We start from the raw sequence: 19,722 nt of genomic DNA, 5'->3' as shown, positions 1-19,722 counted from the left end.
CAATCAGAGAAGCTGCACGAGGTTAACAATAACATCCTGCTTTCTCAGAAATTACATGATGCGTATTAAAACCTCAAGTTCTTGTAAATACACATACAACAAGACTGTGTGACCGTCCTTATTCTGCTTCTTTTTGACATTTTGTTACACTAAAGCAGCCTTGCTGCAACTTTTGTAGCTGGTGGTGGACAGTATGGAGGTTGAGGGTGCTCCCTAGTTTTTTTTTTGGGAATAAAAAGCAAAGATGTGTGTGGCAGCGGCGGGATACTGATGTCAGATAGCAGAGTGCTGCTATAGCAACCTGGCCGAAGCAGAGATGAAACGAGTCTTCCAGCTCTCCTTGTTGTTGTTAGCGGGTTAGCAGACTGCCACACATACATAAATACATACTGGGTGGTCTATCTCTGATTGAGATATAGCAGATATGAGGAACATGTGGTGTTTTTTATGCAAACTGCTCTACTTTCATAGCTCTGGCAGCAATGTGATCGGCAGGAGACGATATATGAATCATTTCAATGTTGGTTTAAACTCTGAATGAACTTATTCTAACTTTGATAGAACCCCTGAGACTTACTGAAAACCAGTGGCGTGCGCAGACTTTTTGAAGGGCAGGGGCGAAAAGAAGGGCACTTTAGCACGCGTTTTGGCTCCCAAGAGGGCACTTTAGCGTGCGTTTTGGCTCCCAAGAGGGCACTTTAGCTCGCGTTTTGGCTCCAAAGAGGGCACTTTGGCACGCGTTTTGGCTCTCAGGAGGGCACTTTAGCACGCGTTTTGGCTCCCAAGAGGGCACTTTAGCGCGCGTTTTGGCTCCCAAGAGGGCACTTTAGCGCGCGTTTTGGCTCCCAAGAGGGCACTTTAGCGCGCGTTTTAGCTCCCAAGAGGGCAGTTTAGCGCGTGTTTTGGCTCCCAAGAGGGCAGTTTATCATGTTCTGACCAGCCAAGGGGGCAGTTTAGTGTGTTTTGCCAACCAAGAGGGCACTTTAGCGCGCGTTTTGGCTCTCAGGAGGGCACTTTAGCACGTGTTTTGGCTCTCAGGAGGGAACTTTAGCGCGCGTTTTTCAACAATTGCAACCCCCCCCCCCCTTGTGCACATCACTGCTGAAAACTCTGTCACTGTATGATCTCTTTCTAAACAGTTTATGCTGTGATCCGATGTGTAGGACTGAGGAGAAAGTGCTGCCTCACTGTTGCTCTCTCTGTCCCCGATGTCCTCACAGCTCCCGGGTCATTTCCCCCCCCTGCAGAGTGACACACAGGCCCGTCTGACAGTAGCCAGGTCACCGGCCCGGTGTCATCCTGTGTATGATCACACTGACACCGCGGGACGCTGTCATATCGCTGCAGCGGGATATTTATAGACATGTGCTTTGTGCAGACGTCCCACATGACGTGCAGCTCAACTGACACAATTACACAAACCAGCTCCGGGTCTCTGCGGTGCATCTGTGCAGCATCAGGGGAATGAGTCTCCTGATAAAGCCACAGTCGTTAAATTTAATTATCTGCTCTTTGTGCCCTCATCCAGTGAGCTGGTTCCTGTGGGCCAGGTATGCACTCATGTAATTGTTTGGATGGGTTGTGCTATAGATATCTCTCAGTGTGTTTTAACGAAGCGAGACCTCTGGGACACGTGTGATTAATATACAAGAAAATGAAATAATTTCCTCATCATTCACTTCCACCATGACAACAGGATGTGCAAATTGAGCACCATCTGATATCTCCGTGTCGGCGTTGCCAGTGTTGCCCAAGGACGGTCACTGCAACCGACTGATCACGTTTTTGTAATGTCATAGTTCTGCTACTCGAGGCAAGAGACCATTAAAAATACACAAGTGGAAGAGTTTATCAGTCCTAACGCAGGGTTGTGAAAGGATCTATTATAACTCCAACCATCTCTTCTTAAAACTAACAAAGCATCTTTGTTGCCTAAACCAAACCATACTACGATAAGTACTTACCCATTCAGTCACAACGGCTCGCTTTAAACATGGACTTAGTCGCTTTTCTTCTAAGTTTAACTGATGGTACAACAGAACCACGTTAAGTATGATAACAACACCGACACAGCAATATGTGAGATCAGTGTTGTTTTCGTCGACGATGACGAAGACGAAGACGAAATTATTTCGTTGACGCCCCTTTTTTTCATGACGATAACGAGACGGTGACGAGATAAACATGGCTCTTTGATGACTAAAACATGACGAGACGTATATGAGTTTTCGTTGACGAGACGAGAATGGACGCAATTGTTAGTGGGTGGTCTCTCAGACATTTAAAATGCATGACATTTCTGCTTAATGTTCGTGTAGCAAGTGGACAGCCGCTGAGACCCGGGAGATGCTAGCGTCTCCTCAGTCTTTGTCTTTGTTGTTTGTTCACTTGCTGTTGTAGCAGCAAGCTAGTAACGGTCGCTACTTTCAAATTAAAAGCCCCCCGCTAAGACCCCATTTGTAAACTCAAATGCAATGTAAAGCTCTTATTTTGAAGACAAATTCGTTGTCACTTTTTTTTTATTGAACAATTTAAGTGTACAAAACCACAAGGTATAGAATAACAATCGGCACATATCAGCACATTTCAACAGTTTTTTCATGAATTGATGCCCTACTTCATCATGCAAGAGTGTCACACATAAGTTGTGAAAATAGCAGATCTACAAGTTCAACACATTGCAACACATTGTGAGCTTGCAGATCTTTTTATTGACCTAAATTAATTTGATAAAAGACTATACTTCTTCTTTTGTTTTTGTTTTTTAAACTTAAACTGACTAAAACCTGTCTGAGTTTTCGTCAACTAGAACTGGACTAAAACTATCACATGTAGAAGTGACTAAAATTTGACTAAAACTAAAAAGCATTTTAGTCCAAAAGACTAAGACTAAATCTAAAATCGCTGCCAAAAACAACACTGTGTGAGATGCAAACACAAGCTATATGTCCTATATTAGTAAATGTTCTATACCTGCATTTTAAATGGTTTATTTCATTAAAAAGCTGCACGAATGAATGAATGATAATTAAAAGGATGCAGTCAGGAAGCAGGACAGACATTGTTGATGAGACTCACGCTGCGACCGTCTCTCACCTGAGAGGAAAAGGTGTTATTGTCCTGATGACATCGCAGGTAGTGAGTCTTAAGATAAGTATGTGTTATTCTATCCACAGCTCAGATTTGTAAATACTCATTCTATGAAGCTTTGAAATTAAGTCACATTCTCTATTATATGGTGTTAACTTCCCGTTAGACTTCATTACTGTTTACACTGACCTGAAACACACGGCGACGCTCCGCCTCGCTGCAGTGACACCAGGCAGGATGGAAGATTATGAGCTACACGAGGAAGTTAGAGATTGCTTAGCAACTGAAACACAGCAGTTAATAAATCATGTTTGGGTTCAGCGTTGTGCACTAACAGACCTCAGAGTGTTCTTCTCAGTCTAGTCTGGGGTTATTTTCTGTGTGTAGCGTACACAGATTGAATTTGTTTCTCCTTCACCTTTGCTTTAGATTGAAATAATTCAGACATGCCAGAGTTTCATATTTTCTCGAACAAACAAACACCCGAGCTGTTGTTTCCAGTGAAACTATAAAGTTGCAGCTCGAAAGCAAAAAGGACATAAACATAAACATAAACCATTTAATGATGAGGTATACTCACACATACAGTGAGAGATCGTCTTTCTGAAATCATTAATAATGTACTAACTTCATGTAATTAATAGTCTGTGGAGAATGATAGCAGGATCCTACTTAAAGCTTTTGTTTGCGTTTTCACAAATTGTGCATTTAATGAAATGTTGGGGACAAAAGGCGAACGATGTGTCGCTCATAACTGCAGACGCACAGAGAATAAAAACAGTGTGGTTCCCTTCAGCTCCGTGAAGCGTTTTAGTGTCTTTCAGCTCATTGTTTTGAGTTTACGGCCAATAATTGTGCTGTTCTGATCAACTTTCACTGTTTCCAGCCTGTATTCTTTGATAAGCGATCAGTAATTTCAGTCATTTTTCATGCAAAGATGTCAAACATTTGCCGTTTCCTGCTTCTTAAACAACCCTGGCTCGCCCCAACCTAAGCGCAGGGCTTACTCGCTCTGCTCTGGAGCAGGATTTGCCCTGAGTTTGTGGGGTGAAGCTTGGGTTAAAATTTTGTGTGTGAAAAGGGGCTAAATTATACCAAAGTCAACTTTAAGCCTACTGCTCAGGATGGCCGGAGGATCAGAATATGTGAAAAGTCCTGAAGAGTCTTTGGGTTTTGGACTGTTGTTTGGAAAGGAAGCAATATGAAGAAGTCACAGTGGGCTCTGGGAGATTATGACGAGAAGTCTTTGTTTTGTTTGACATTTTATAGACTAAATTACGAATCAGTTAACCATGAAAATGATTGTTTTTTTTTGCATTCAAGTTTGCTATATCAGCTTCATAATGTGATGCAGTTTGTTCCTCTCCCTTTAACAAGATGCTAATATCAAGCAGCCTCTCGTGACCTCCTGACCCTGAAGTCGTGGAAGTCTACTTTATAAAGATTGTTATTCTGACAACTCGTCTTTGCAGGGAAGGCGCCCTGTGCAACATCACATTAATGTACTATATATATATATATATGTGTGTCTTTTTGATGAATTCGGCCTTTCAAATGAAGGAGAAATGGGACGGCTGAATGCAAATAAACAGCAGAAAGAAGCTAAACAGTGTTTTTGGACTTGTCGGCTCTGTAGTTCACAGCAGCAGACCCCACCTCCGCTTGTTGCATGGAGACGCAGCTCTCCGACCGGAGGACTGGCCAATCGAACTCGTTTCACTGGAATGCGGCGGTGAATGCAGATGAAGCTGGAGCTGGAGTTTTTTCATTCACAGCCGATTTCTCATGGCGGCGCTCAACATTCTCCCTGAGCGATGAGGAAACGTGTGTCAGTGAGCTGGTATTCGTCACTCTGTGGGCGCTCACGCTCTCACGGTTGTGATAAATGAACAGTCTCTTTAAGTCAGGCAGATCTGTCAGTGTTTCTGATTAGGTTAAATTAGCAACAGAATATGTTTTCACAACCTTTCCACTTCAGTGCACTCCTAAAAACTCCCCCTGGTGTGAAAAAGCCATCGGTTTGTAACTGTTTGATTTGCTGTCTTGGCTTCGCTTGTAATGTAAACACGCTTTTGCTTTTCTTTCCAGATTAATGCTGTTCACCCAGACCGGGACTTCGACACATGCTCTTTGAGATCTCTTCCCACACAGGTCAGTGTCAGCAGACCGGCTCCCATCTGTGTCAGCTGTTGCCTCCAGCGTCCCCGGCCTTTACTGTAATTGAGAGATGGATCAGATAACAAACATTGCTTCACCAGTCCATCCATTATTAATCACTCACAGTTCCCTTCAGTCTTTCATATCTCCAGAAACTCTGTCCGCCGGCTGCCTGCTAGGTGCTGCCGTCTGGTGGTAACAAATGGAAAGCAAAATTGAAATCGGACTCTGCTTGCAAATGTTCTGTATCATACTGTAGGTGGATGAACGTGCAAACTGCTGTCGTATTTGAAGAAAGTTTGCCTTGTCATTATGTCATGGTGCTCTGCATAAAGAGGAATATAACTCATTGGTTGAATTTTAGGAAATGTATGTATATTTGTCTTTTGTTAGTTCCCCAGCAACAGTATACGTTCTTTAGACGTGTGACTCAAGACTTAATAAAACTAAACTTAACCCTTGAGGCACCTTTAAAATGAGCGTGCAAGTTTTAACCTTGGGACCCAAAATGGTCCCTCATAAAAGTGTAATAAAAATGTCATATATAATTTTTTTTTTCACTTTCAACCCATCAAATCTTTTCAACAACTTCAGTTTTTTATATTTTGTGTCCAAATCGTGGACCTAGGTGAAATGATGTAGGTATAGATGCAAATCTCCTATTCTCTACACCTTCCAATAGAGGGGATCATGGAATTCCAAAAGTATTGATAAAAAAACAAATCCTGGCCAAGTTTGATATAATTAGCCTTTAAACTGACCGATATTTTGAGAATCAAAGAAGTCAAAAAGGCAGGATGTACACGTTTGGTACCCCAAGGTGCCTCGAGGGTTAAAACAAAGAAAATAAGAAATATGATCAACACAGATGAGTTATTCTAATCATCATGTCTCAAGTCAGGTCATCAGTCTTAAACTTCCAAGTCCAAGTCACACTGAGTTGAATCCACTGTTCACTTGTTCTATTTTTTACAATTTAAAAAACCTTCTGCCAAAACAATTCAGCTAGAAACTCGATTAAAGGTTAAAATATGATTCACAATTGGAGCTTTCTTTTTCAAAGGAGACATGTGATGATCATTTTCAGGTTCATAATTATATTTTGGGTTACTACTACAATGTGTTTACATTCTTACATTTTCATTAAACACATCAGTTGTCTCACACTGACCAGTAGCAGCTCTGTATTCCCCCTCTGTCTGAAACGCTCCTGTCTCTTTAAGACCCCTCCTCCTGATTACCCAGTCCGCTCTGATTGGTCAGCTCACACATGCCTGACCCAGCACCGCTAACAACAACAGAGCAGCCGTGCTGAATTAATTCTCACGCACCAAACTACCTGCTAGGCATAAATTATGCAAATGTTAGTGACAAATGACGTAGTGTGATGTCACAACGTCACTGAGTTAACGACGAGACCCCTGATGAGGCGTTTCAGGAGCAGCGTTTTTTGTAGGAGCTTTTGTCGGGGCGGCAGTGACACTTTTAACTTTAAGGATCTTTTACATGCACAGGAGCGTATAACACACTGAAAGAATGGAAAGGAAGCACTATAGGTCCCCTTTAAGATAGCACTGCACACATGTGAACCAGCCCTTTAAACGATTCCAGTATCACGTGGATGGTTGTCAGTACAGGATGTTACCAGTGTTCAAAGAGCTCCAGTCTGTCAGGCTCTGAATGACATGTCACTGTTCATCCAAACCCTCCTCAGATCTGCTCATCAGCACATGATGCTGCTCACACTGAGGTCACCCGCTCTCCCTCGTGCTCTGTGCTGATGCATTTTCTCCACCTGATGGCAGTATCGGGCCATCTATGATGATCAGCCTGTAGAGTTAAAGATAACATCCTTGTCCTGCACTGCACACTATATTAAATGATTGGGCAATGCACGAAGTTTGATATACTATCCAAACAAACTCTGTCGTTGTACATATATGGTCGGGATTTTCGCTGAACTGCGAACAAGAGAGTCGTCTGTTTCTTGAGCAGAAGCCAACAATGTTACTGTAGTGTCGAACTCTTTTTGTAGTTTCTGGATGTTAAGTGTCGAGAACCGTGGTGGCACATTTAGCTTGAGGCACAATGGCTCATTACTACAGTGTAGCGTCTCTAACATCTGTACATGTATTGATTAAGGACAAGATACTACAGACTTAAACAGAGTCTTCATGCACGAGTCAGTGTTGAGATTTTGGGCTGCAAACTGGTTATTTTTTAGTTCAGATTTCTGTTGTGGAAAGTGATGCAAATATACCCTAATCACCTGCAGCTCATACTGCATATGACTACGACACAGTAAAGCTTCTTTGCATTGGGAGACGTACGAGGACACTGGAGTGAATTGCAGTAGATTTGTAGAGATAGCTTTGAGCTCTATGTAAGTCAAGAAAATCAAGAAAACAACCAGCAGGCAGCTCAGGGCTGCGATGTTGCAGCTCAGGAGGTAGAGTGTTCCCTGCAGCCTGCATGTTGAGGTGGCCTTGGGCAAGATACCGATCGGATGAATGGTTATCAATACGGATGAGGAGGTTTTGTCCTGCATAGTAGCCTCTAGCCACTAATGTATGAATGGGTGAATGCTTAGTGTATCAATATTTATACCATATACACCCACAGGAGCCATTTCTCTGCATCGTGAATGCGAGGTTTATAGAGAACCAATCAAAACGCAATGGCTTCATTGTTCTGTATCAATGACATTGTCCAATCGTAGCAAAAAAACCTGTTTATTGCCATTTAAACTAACTTTTTTTTTTTTATGCATGATTAATATTTCCTCCAACACTTAGTGGATTATAGTGTCATTAGTCGGAGGTCAGTCACTTAACAACATGCGGGGAACAAGAAGCATAGCACAATGATTCTTGAGATCAGTTTCAGGTCGGGAGAAGGGATCGTTTTTCATGGAGCTCCTGCGAGACAGCTTTTCTGGTGTGATCGACTGCATGAACGCCACTTAGAATCAAACAAGAGAGCGAGCTCAGTCCGTGCGCAGGTGTTACACAGAGGCTCTTTTTTTTTTGCCGGCGTGCAGGTGTGTTGCTAAGTGGCTGCAGGACATCGGCCTGTTCTGCACAGCTGGCAGAAACCTGCGCTCTGTTAATGAATCTTCCCAACACCTTTTGTCGATCTTTTACGTAACAGCAGAGTCTCAGGTAGTCGGACCGTCCCCTGAATGGAACCTTGTGCTCGATTGCAACTTGAGCTCTGGAGAGCCGGGGTGTGTGTTTATACGTGTAGGAGGAGGTTTACACATTTACTGCATTATCGTCGCACCCGAGGGAGATCCGAGGCCTCTTCAGGCATGTCCTCCGTCCTGTTTCATAAGCGTTTGCTCATATATGGACATCTTCCTTCCTTCTGCTCGGTTGCACTACGTCCGCTTCCTGAACAACACCCAGCCCCCCCCCCCCCCCCCCCCCCCCCACCCCTCCCTCCACACACTCTTCCTCCAAATCTCCTTCCCACTCCCCACCATCACACACATACATACACACTCCTACTCATGTTGGTTAGCCATGGGCAGAGGCGGGAGTGTCTCTTCCTCTGTGCAGGAAGCAATGTGGTTAATACTCATTTGATCACCGGTTCTGATGGCTCGCACTGGTTGTGTTCTTTCTTGTCATTCTGTTGTTTTGGCGGTTGCAGCTTCCAGCGGATGAAATTAGCTCATGTGTCTGCACTGGAAGCTGCACAGTTCCGTCATGCAACATGTGTCACGCCGCCCCGTTTGATGTGTGTGCAGCGTCTTGGCAGCCGTCCTCTGTTCTCAGGAACTACACGTCTGCGCTTCCTGTAAAAAATAAATCTTAAACTTCCAGAGGTTTGCGCTCGTAGTGTTATTTATCTACGTGCATTTCTCACTCTGGGAATTCAAACCAGGATCGGTGTGCGCTGGGTGGCCTCAAAGTGCCCTGGACGCGTGCAGATTCCACTTGAGATTAGCCGTCCTATCTGCGCAGCCCTAACGCAGACATATGTCGCCTTTTTGAAGTAGGACAAGCAGCCTCATCGAGTTTTTTTTTTTTTTTTTTTTGCCACAGGGCACAGAAAGTATCACTTGTGTGCAGCTGGAGCTCCTTCAGCCTCTCAGCTCTACTTTCCTCTTGTTCACCTGGGAAAATATTTACAATTCAAACCTCATGCTGTTTTTTTGGGGGTTTTTTTTTCACCACGCAGCTTATTAGCGGGAACATTTTCCCGTGTGATGCTTCGTGGGAAGAAAACAGAGCGAGCCGACATCGTGCCTACACAAAACCATCGGCGTGAATGAATTATTACTGCAGTTTCACATGTGTAATTACCATGCCTCCCCCCCTCCTTGTTGCCCCCCTTGTGACATATTATCAGCCCACTCAACAACTAGGTCACTGCAGATCCCGTTTCCATGGATAGAATTTTCACACAACTGCCTGCCAGGTGCTGACTTCACCGCTGTCTGCGAGGACGGTTGCACGTATGTACTGTTTTTAGCCATGCTAGCGTCGTGTCTCCGGGGATGTCCACTGGCCGGTCCACTATTTAGGTCCAGACTGAAATATCTCAACGATTACTGCATGCATTAAGATTGAAAGTTGTACATTTGTTTGCAGTCCCTTGACGGTGAAGCCAGTCTTCTCACAGCTTTAGTGATCCCCTCAGTTTTCTTCTCGCGCCATATCAGGCCAAAATATTAGTTTGTCTAATACTTTGGTTTGTCAAACTAAAGACGGTCCCACCAGCCTCAGCTCTGCTTTGTGTTAAGTGCTAATAAGCAAATGCTAACATAATAAAACAATTCAACCAAAATTGTCAACATGGTAAATATTATACCTGCTATACATCAGTGTGTTAGCATGCTAACATTAGCAATTATCGGCTAGTACAGCCCATTTACGTGTTTAAAGATGGCCGACGTGGTGGCTCCCGGGATTCAATAGGGAAATCTGGATATGTTGTTGAAGGTGGAGCTCTGTGGTGCATGAAGGCTTACTTCCAGTTTAAAGAATAACCTGAATCTTCCACGCGGGCCATCGAACATGCACACTAGAGGCCCAACAAGCCGGTTAACTTCCTGTTTATACCCTTAATTTTGCAGCTCTCAAGGTTTTCCAGATGTTATCGAACCAAGTGGATCCAGTTCTTGTTGTGAAATGAGTCATTCAGCCGGGTCGTGATGCTTAAAAGACATTTGCCAGTGTTTTACAATCACTTCTTTCACAATATTAGCTTACTGGAAAACGTATTTTTGGGTCCCAGTGCATCGGCTCGTGTAATTACACAGTTTGACCACTGTGGATAATTGGCTTCAAAGCCAGGCGCCCTTCCTCTGTGCTCGGATAGTTCCCCAAGCTGAAGCTGTGTAGATAATGACTGAATTTTCATTTCTGGGGGGAGCTTCACCTTTAAGTCTTGCGTCATTTAACTTGCAGATTCATGGAAGGCCTTCGGGAGGAAAGTCCCTCTGCACAGCAACACTGTGTCTGTAGAAGAAACCCCCTAATCATGACCGCAGGGTCCTGACAATAAACAGTTCACACAGCTTGCTTTATCTATCTTTGCGCGGCTGTGTCCACTTTGAGACGCTCCTGTGCCACGTGTCTGGCCAGACAAGAATTCCACCCTGATCTTTCCTGCGGGAGCCGTCCAGGGAATGTCGGCTTCCAGTTAACAAACATAAGGGTCTGGCAGTTAAGAAAGGAAGACCAAGTAGCAGCCGGGATGTCACCCTGCCCAGAAAGTCTGCCCGGCCACTGGTTACATGCCTGGGATTCTTCTCTGCAAACTGCTCTTTCCCGCTTTGATTTTTTTTTTTTCTCTCTCTGAAACATTTTCCTCCACCAGACAGTGGCAAAGGAAATATTTTCCAGTCCAGAAATAAGTTGCTTTTAATTGCATTGCCTTGCGAGTATACAGTCGGTGGTCTGTGCCGCTGTGAGAATGCGCCTTTGATTGATGTTCATTAGGGGCGAAACAGGGTGGTATGCTGCTCGGCACTGCAGCCGCGTTCCATTGCAGTTACACTGTTCTGAAAACAAACCGCTGCAACCGGCCCCGCACATACTTTCCCTGTGAGATCCCGGTCGGTGCTGTGAATGAATGCGGCATTATAATGCTCCAAAATGCATGACTGAAAAAAAGGCTCAGTCATCATTTGAACTCTCTGCAGCGGAATAGGTTTGAATATCACATCATGTAGGTCAACGGCGTCCGACATACAGCGGAGCTCTGGATTGGATAATAAGCAAGTTATCATCGCATTACACCACACATGTGTGCCCTTTTAAGGAACAGATTGTCTCACATGTTAATGATCTACTGCAGTGTGATAATGTGGATTCAAAAGCGTTGCGTTTACCTTACATAGGCAAACCCTGTGCTGCCGGTTTTGTCTTGAGAACAGCTGTTCAGTTTTACCTCCAGACGATGACCTATCAGGTCAGAGCGCTTGAGAAACAGAGGCAGCCTTGTTGACTTTAAAAAACTGTGAAGTCCTCCAAGAAATCCTGTGACTGGATTTCAGGGGTTGTGGTTGTTGGTATGCATGCAGTCAGCCCTTTAGATTATCATACACACACATGTCTTAAGATGCAGCATTCCTTCCCTTGAAAATGCAAATCTCTCTCAGTGCCACGTGTTGGCAATCATCTGCCGCTGAGCGTCCTGCACGCATGAGCTAAACATGTGCCTGTGTGCGGGAGTTAATAGTAGGGGAGGAAATACCTTTCACATGCGTCCTAGCATGGCTTTTGTATCGCGGTGTCACACCCTGGTGATGCACAGCGGTCTAGACTGAACATACACAAACAAGTTCCTCAAGAAAGTCAGATTCTCCGTCCTTTCTCACTTTGCAGGACTTCAAGCGTGATGATGTACATGTGCGCAACAACCTCAGGAGGACCTTTTTATGGACTCTTATCTCTTGGCCTTGTCACAGATGTCTTTGCCCTTCCTGCTCCAAAAGCTCTTTTACTTTTTGTTTGTCTAAAAATGAAACTCCATAGATCCCCAGTGATTGAGCTATAATCAATATTTTATGACTCCAGTGTCGGCATGAACCCAACGTGACAATGTCAAAGGGGCTGCCCGGCTGCAACTTCCCCGCTTTGTGTCATTCTTACCGTTCTCATTGTGCTATTATTAGCTGCGGCAGCTGCTCTAAAAGCTTCTCTACCTTCCACTACCTGCTCAGCACCGAATACCAGACAGCTGCTAAACATAGAGTAGTGTTTAACTCACGCTCAAGTGCCAGCTATTTCCTCCAGGAGTTTATAGAGACCCAATTCTAGGGCATTTTTTTTTACCTTTTTATTTGAAATATGACAGTAGAGAGGCAAGTGGAGTGAGAAAAAAGGGGTTTATGCAACACCATCTGGAATCAAACCTTTGGGAGGTGCAGCATGTAGCTCAACCATTCATCCAACAAAGCTTTTAAATCGTTTCCGTTATTATTTGCTTTATTACTCCTGATTGATTCACCAGTAAGAAGCGTTTACATGTTGCTGCTGGTTAGACGCAGCGCTGGCGGTTACCTGTGCGCAGCTTAATGCCAGTGTCAGAATGCTAACATACTTGGAGTGACATGCTAATTTGTAGCAGGGACGTGTGGGCATGTTCACTGTCTCAGTCTAGCATATTAGCATGCTAACACTGAAGTCGAGTGGAGGCTGATGAAATGTTGCTAGCATCGCTGAAATGCACCGTATATTTTGTCTGTAAAGTTTGAATCTGCTAATTAACTGGACACTGTTGATGCTGTTTATAGCTGCAGTATAAAGTTAGGATTAGTGTACTGTGCAAGTATTCTCTGCCATAAAACATGCAACTCTCACAGCTGTGATTCAGACCGGTTAAACGTGTATTTCAGCTGTATTTTGAAATGCACGTTTCACCTGCAAAATGCAGGAAATCGCATCCACAGTCATGACCAGTGACTGTGACGTTCATGTTTTTCCAGATCTCCCCCTGAAACAAGCGATCGCGTTCAGCAGGGAGAAACTTTCCCGTGTGCTCGCTCTAAAGCTTTGCACTTTGCCTGCCGTGACCTTTGTGCACAGCTGGGCGAGGTGCATGCTTGGGATTCTTTCTCAGTTAATAATACCTGTTTGATTGCTCTGAATCTCTCGGCTCACCGTGTGCGCAGACTCCCCGGTAATAACGCGTGTGGGGCCAAAGGGCGGATTACTAATGCTTCGGGACTGCAGGCCCACAGTCAGGCGGCTTCCAGACAGTGAGAAGTCATGGGACAAAGAAGCTGCAGTCACTTGTGGAGCCTCCCTAAAAGGACACTTTTGACGTGGTGTCCACCCCAGCGCCTCTTACGTACACAGCCCTCCACCTCTGCCTCCTCCCCCCCCCCCCCAACGGCTGCTCATTATGTGCAGTTTAGTGCTCACTCAGCTCTGGGGTGCTCCAAAGTTCACAGGAAGGAGAGGAGAAGGAGGGGGGGGGTGAGAGAGCAATTCCTGTTACTGAGGTCAGAGGGATGTGTTTTCTTTCCCAGCCCTCCCCTTATTCTGTCTCTCCCTCTGTCTTTTGTTCGTCATGATAAGAAGTCAGGTGGCAGCAGTGAAGAAGCGTCACAATCACCCTCCGCCACCTTCCGCCTGTGCTGGACATACGCTGATTAGATCGGCCTTGTCAACTACGCGAAAAACATGGGAGCTTTCATTTTCTATCCATGCAGCTGCCTGAACTCTCCGGTTAGTTTGAGTTTTTATGACTCTTGCATGCGCTCATCTTATCTAAATATAACCACTTTATTTTAACTGGTTATATTCAGATAAGATGGCCTTGTGCTAGAGCCATATAGCAATAAAAATAACTACCAGTAACTGAAATGTACTAAAAGGGACTTTTTACTGGAAATGATACAGTCTCACTAGATGCCTTTAGATGACCTGCATAAGCCGACGACCATCAGCAGATATTATAGTTGCATAAAGCAGCTGAAACGTGGTGTAAAACGTGCTTTTGGGTGTCCGCCAGGTGTCACTGATGCTAACAGTATCTGCAAAATCCTTGCTACGGCCCTGCATGAACAGTTATCAGTTCTTCTGCAGGAATGTGAAGCAATACCTGAATAAACCGAATGAAACCCCAGCATGCATGTAAACGGATGAGCATGTGTTTGAGTATTTGCAGGATTTTGTCCGTTGGACTTGTGAGCGTGGGGGAAAAGGTGAGCAGACTGGATGTTAGCAACCGTGGAGGAATGAAAACATCAGCTTCATGTGTAGCGATAAGTCCGGGGGAGGAAGGAGTCACTAATGGTTATCCTTAAGCAGCAGACCGTGCCAGAGGAGCGTCTCTGAGTTTTCGGTTGACATCACGTTGAATTCTTAACGCCCTCGACATCACACTGAATGCATCCCGCGTCGGCGGTTACCAGGCGTGATCCGGAGCAAGCAGAACGTGATCGGCGCGTGTTGCAGTTAAAGATGGAATGAGAGGAATTCTCTGCAGCCGGTTTCGCATCGCCCCATCGCTGGAAGCACAACGGGCTGACTTCCACGCACAGTGTGCACCTTGTCTCGCAAAATGCACAGATTTCTTCTGTCATCTTTTTATGAACGACGGGCTGGTGCATTTAGTCGGAGGGTAAATGCTGGATTGTTTGTAACAATGAGAGCTGTGACTTGGTTGTCTGGTGCGTTGTGAGAGCGGCAGGCCAAAGGTGGTGTGAGAACGAGGGGCTGTGGGTTTACTGAATTCCTATCCGGTGAGAGGAGCATTGGTTTCTGTCTAGACAAAGCTCAGTTGTCGGGGAGACCCATGCAGATCCAGGACTGCCCCGGGCTCCAGGAAGTATTGGTGGGAGAGAGTGGGGCTTTTTTTTTTTTTTGTGTTGTTTTTTTCCCTCTCCCTGCTCACTTTTCCCTCCTTAGGGGATTTCAACAAATGCAGTCAACTGCTGAGAGCGGGCTTTTTTTGTTTTGCGGTGGGAGTTTTTCTCCCATGATAGGGTGGAGACAGCTTGGTGCGTTTGTGTGGAGATATCAACGGCATAGAAATCTCACTGCTTTCATGTCTCCCACTCGGCAGGAAATAGCAGCCTTGGCCCACCTTGCACACAAACCAGTCACAGTCGCAGATGCACACACTGCACGCTCACTCACTTACTTCACTGTGTAGGATACGATGTACAATCCCTCTTTTTTCTTTTTTTACCTGGCATCTAACAGCCGAAGCGTCACCTCCTAGGTGTCTGTGTCGTGGAGCCACTCTGTAAGCTCTGTTGTCTTTGAGTGACTGTGTAAAGCAAGATAAGGCAAAGACAGGCGGCGTGACGGCTCCCACAGCACCGGATCAGGGAGCAGACAGGGCTGACTAAGGGCTCATTAACTGTTACACTCAGCTGTGCCCTGAGGGCTCTTCCTTGGAGCCGGTGCGCCGTTCCACTGGAGCCGAGACAGTTCCTTCTCTTCAGAGGATTTGAAAGTGATGACAGAAGAGTTATTGTGTGTTTCCAATATCTCAGTGAAGATAATACAGTCTGGAAAAAGACAGAAATGAAACGGCAGACCGTCTGCTGGAAAGTTCTTCACCTTAGTTTTTGAATAAGGGGTTTGGAAAGAGTGAAACTGTTCACCCCGGACTGGAAGCAGGACCAACGAGTTTGGGCCATTATTAGTCATATAGTGGTGGTTTGTTTGCCATGAGTTATCTCAGTACGCTTTAATGGAATAGACGGGCAGTTAACATAGTCAAATAGCACTCTTTAATCAAGGTAACTGGATCATTAAATGATCTACGATCAATCAATTATTTGATTTTACTTCACAGAAATACCTCAGCCACCTAATTGCTTATTTTGTTCTTATTGGTGGAGTGTTTCCTTCACCGGTGGCAGTATTTGTTCTTGTCGACTTTTCAGGCGACTGCTCACATCGACTCGGCGACGGAGCTCGTCAGTGAGAGAAATCACTCTGATTGGCTGTTCAGCTGGGCGAAAGCTTGTTGGTCGTCTTCGTGGTGCGTTCAAGTGCAGGTTTTTTGCTGAGAGATAGACGACATAAAGCCTTTGCTTCCACTAGTTTCATGATGCCGGTTTAGCGCGTCTTGGCCGTTAGTTTAGCATGCTAACATTTGCTTAATAGCGCTACACACAAAGCACAGCTGAGGTATATTGACACTGAAGCCTTCACCCGATGGTGGCGGCAGATAAAAAGTCATGAGATCACCAAACAGACGAAGACGTCCACTCAGATCTCGCAATATTCGGATGCATTGTTCGAGAACAATGACTGAGAAATCTCACAGGAGAAGTGAAGACTTTGACCTGCTGGTGGCGCTACAGGAGAAGCTAAAGGGACCGTGAGAGACATTAGGATCCATCCTCTGGGGACCACGAATGTCTGAACATAAATATCAATGCATCCCACCCAAGAATGATATTTCAGTGTGGAGCTGTGTCTTAAAACACTGTGAAAAAACACAGGTCACAGAATGAAACGGTCTCGCTGCCTCGATCCTCTTTTTTATTACACTTGTTCAAAGCGAGTGTTCTGCACGCAACAGGTTTGCGTGATCGCCCCCCCGGCGCCCACGTTCATCTGCATGACGGCGCTTTCTTATTAATAGAAGCAGCTGGTGGCACAATGCATTGCATCTGGCCCTCCAGATTTTTGCGCTGCAGACACGGTGGAGCGTTTCCTTTTGTGTCAGCTTTTCATTTCTCTCTCTCTCTCTCTGCGCAGTCGAATCAAAGCGATATCTCCTCCGAGCCAAATCCACAGCATTTCTTGGAGAACAATCAAAGCATGGCCGCGAAGAAAAACTCCGAACACGTGCACGATGAGGTGTAGCAGAAGAGAGCGGCACCTGGTTCGGGGGTTTCTTTTTTTTTTTTTTTAACTGCTTCTCTTCTGTTGACTTCCAAACACATGAAAGGAAAAGTCACGCGGACTTCAAAGAGAGCCCTAATCCACGATGTTATTCACTGTACCCTCACTGTAGATGAACTTATTTCTCAGGGAGTCGGACGCGCATTACTCAGAGCTTTGAACTTTTTTAGAAGTGTCAGTCTGCAAGCTGTGCGACTGAACACACACACACACACTTACTAACACCTACTCAAATGGAACCTGTTTTTCTGCACGTGGGGCCCAGGTGGAGGGGGAAGAAAAAAAAAAAAGGACAGAATGACAGAAACTGGAGTGAGAATCTGTTGTCCTGCAGCTGACCTCACCCAAGGGCGAAGGGTGTTGCATGCCGCTGCAGAGCTCAGGTGAAAGGTGTACGCGCCGTGACTCAGCGGCCCGGAACGCTCGCCTCCTGTTTTTTAGTGCGCGGCGGAAACACCGACGCCTCCCGTGTTTCTTTCAAAGTCGGCTTCACGCGGCGGGTTTTCAAAGCCCTTTTCCGCGCCGCACACGCTTGGCGACTTCCCAATCTGTCACCATCAAAGCTCGGTTATCGATGATGTTCCGTGCAAAGGTTTGAAATTTCACAGCCTTAGTCACACAGCGGCTCGTCTCCGCCGAAACTGGGGAGTGACGCCGTGTGTTTGTTTCTCTTTTGGGAGGCCTCTGTCTCTTTCCTCTGCACGCCTCACTGGACGGTCTGGCTCCCAGATAACATCAGCCTGTCTGAGATTAACGCTCATGAGGGCGCAGTTAAACTTGTAAAAGCTCTGGACTCCTGTCCCGGTGCCTCTGTTCCACACAATGCCAAATGGCAATTGTGAGCGTGGCACAATACTGATAGCCCGGCCGCATTGTCGCCGCGCCACTCAAATGTGCCTAAGCCTCGGAGCTTATTGCAGAGGCAGCCACAGATCCCGGTCCAGGAGCGGGGCCGGTGCAGCCTGTCGCCGCTGTTGCCAGGCAGTTTAGCGGTGTAGCGGGCAGATAATGGAGCTGCTCAGCGTCCCCCATGGCCCAACATTTTTGGGAACTGGACAGCTGATAACTAATCATTGAGGCTGCAGCGCTCCCGTCTGCCGTCTGTTAATCAGACGCTGAGCAGCACCTCTGTAATCTGCGAGCACAGCGCACCTTGGTTTGTTTGTGTTGTCTTTCACTACGCTATAAATACAATCCATGCAAGGAGTTTATATTTGGACCAGATGAGTCAGACGTAGTGCATAATAGTGGAACAGAGGTCGATGCATTTATACACTCGCATTTTTTTTTTTTTTTTTTTTTCAAGGCTGTCTCAGAACATTACTCACACGCAGCAATTAGATGACTGGAACGGTGGCCCCCGTTCACAATACAACAGTTTAGCTAAAGGCCGACTAGCTTTTACTTTGCGTTTTTAGTTCTGCGTTCGTCTGACAACGCCGTGAAAACGAGACCCCGAGACGTCTGAGAATAAAGACGAAAAGACGTCTGTCATTCCTGCTCTCCGCTGGACGTCTCGTTTTCAGTAGCGACTTCAAATTGACGCCTTTCGGATCTGTTTTTGCTCAGCGGCGAAGGAAACACCTGAGTGGAGATGAATAACAAATGATGACCTCTGTTACGATGCGCGGGGGGCGTTTATCTGGCATTGTTCGGGATCACCTTTGTCCCTCGAAGCTGTTTCTTGCGGGATGACAATGCGCCCGTCTGTCGGGGCACGAGGGCTCACTGAGTGGTTTGATGAATATGAAAATGATGTGAATCATATGCCAAGGCCTTCATAGTCACAATATCTCCATGCGGTTTCATAGCGTGTTTCATAGCGCTCCCTAAAATCATCATCAAAACGCAGAGAATGCATTTTCGAAGGATGCGCTCCAGAGACTCGCAGAGTAAATCGACAGGCAGTCAGAAGACGCCTTTTCGCCGCTGGTTTCTGTCATTGTCTGGCCGTCAAGCGCACAAATGCGCACAGAATCCAGTTATGCTGATTTGAAATCCGGTCTAACTAAGTTATTGCTGTATTTGTTCTGGCAGCAGATCCGAGCGCTGCACAGCTTCACACCACAGGGGCAGAAACGTTCTGTCATAAACTCTGCGGAACCTCTGTGTCGGCACCGCGGCAGCCCACCTGTGCAAACCCCCCGCAGCCACATCAAAGAAGTCGCTCCGCCGGACGACTTCAAATATATTTTTTTTTCCATCAATGCTTTCAGTGTGCCACATGTTTACATTCACCACACATCAAGTACACATGCTGCATGCAGACAGGAACGCCACAGCTGAAGGCATAGCACACATTCTTTTGGCTGGAAGGATTTTAAAGGCTCAGTCCGCACACAAAGAATCACACTGACCCTGCAGTGACAAAGTGCTCTGTTTGTTTGTGTTCCTCTTACTGGAGCTAACACTTCTTTCACACGTGCTTTTGTTCGGCTGAGGTGTTGATTTCAAACTAAAATGATATGGCGATAGCTTGAAATATAGTTTGTGTTTTCCTCAGATTGATTAGTTGATGTTCCGTTTCAAGATAAAGTGTTTAATGCAGAGTAGTCAGTTTAACAGTTACAGTGAGAAGATTGAAATAACCAGCCTGGCTCGTAAGTCCCCATAAACCACAAACCATTTGTTGTTTTTTTTACAG

The 19,722-nt window shown here is 45.6% G+C and overlaps 1 protein-coding gene across 5 annotated transcripts in view; it reads left to right on the top strand.

Moving 5' to 3' along the window:
* The window catches only part of gng12b (guanine nucleotide binding protein (G protein), gamma 12b), a 33,047-nt gene that overhangs the window by 6,685 nt on the left and 6,640 nt on the right, over positions 1 to 19,722 (top strand). For 2 of the 5 annotated variants that reach the window (XM_030434095.1, XM_030434093.1), the window contains exon 2: positions 5,179 to 5,241. The gene's annotated coding sequence lies outside the window, so the exon portion shown is untranslated. Of the gene's footprint in view, positions 1 to 4,782; positions 4,931 to 4,962; positions 5,092 to 5,178; positions 5,242 to 19,722 lie in introns of those variants that run through there. The other 3 variants (XM_030434098.1, XM_030434094.1, XM_030434096.1) reach the window with 3 other exon arrangements.

This window comes from Sparus aurata, chromosome 11, assembly GCF_900880675.1.
Source record: "Sparus aurata chromosome 11, fSpaAur1.1, whole genome shotgun sequence".
In the NCBI taxonomy this organism is placed as follows: Eukaryota; Metazoa; Chordata; class Actinopteri; order Spariformes; family Sparidae; genus Sparus; species Sparus aurata.
This window is presented reverse-complemented; position numbering and strand designations above follow the sequence as displayed.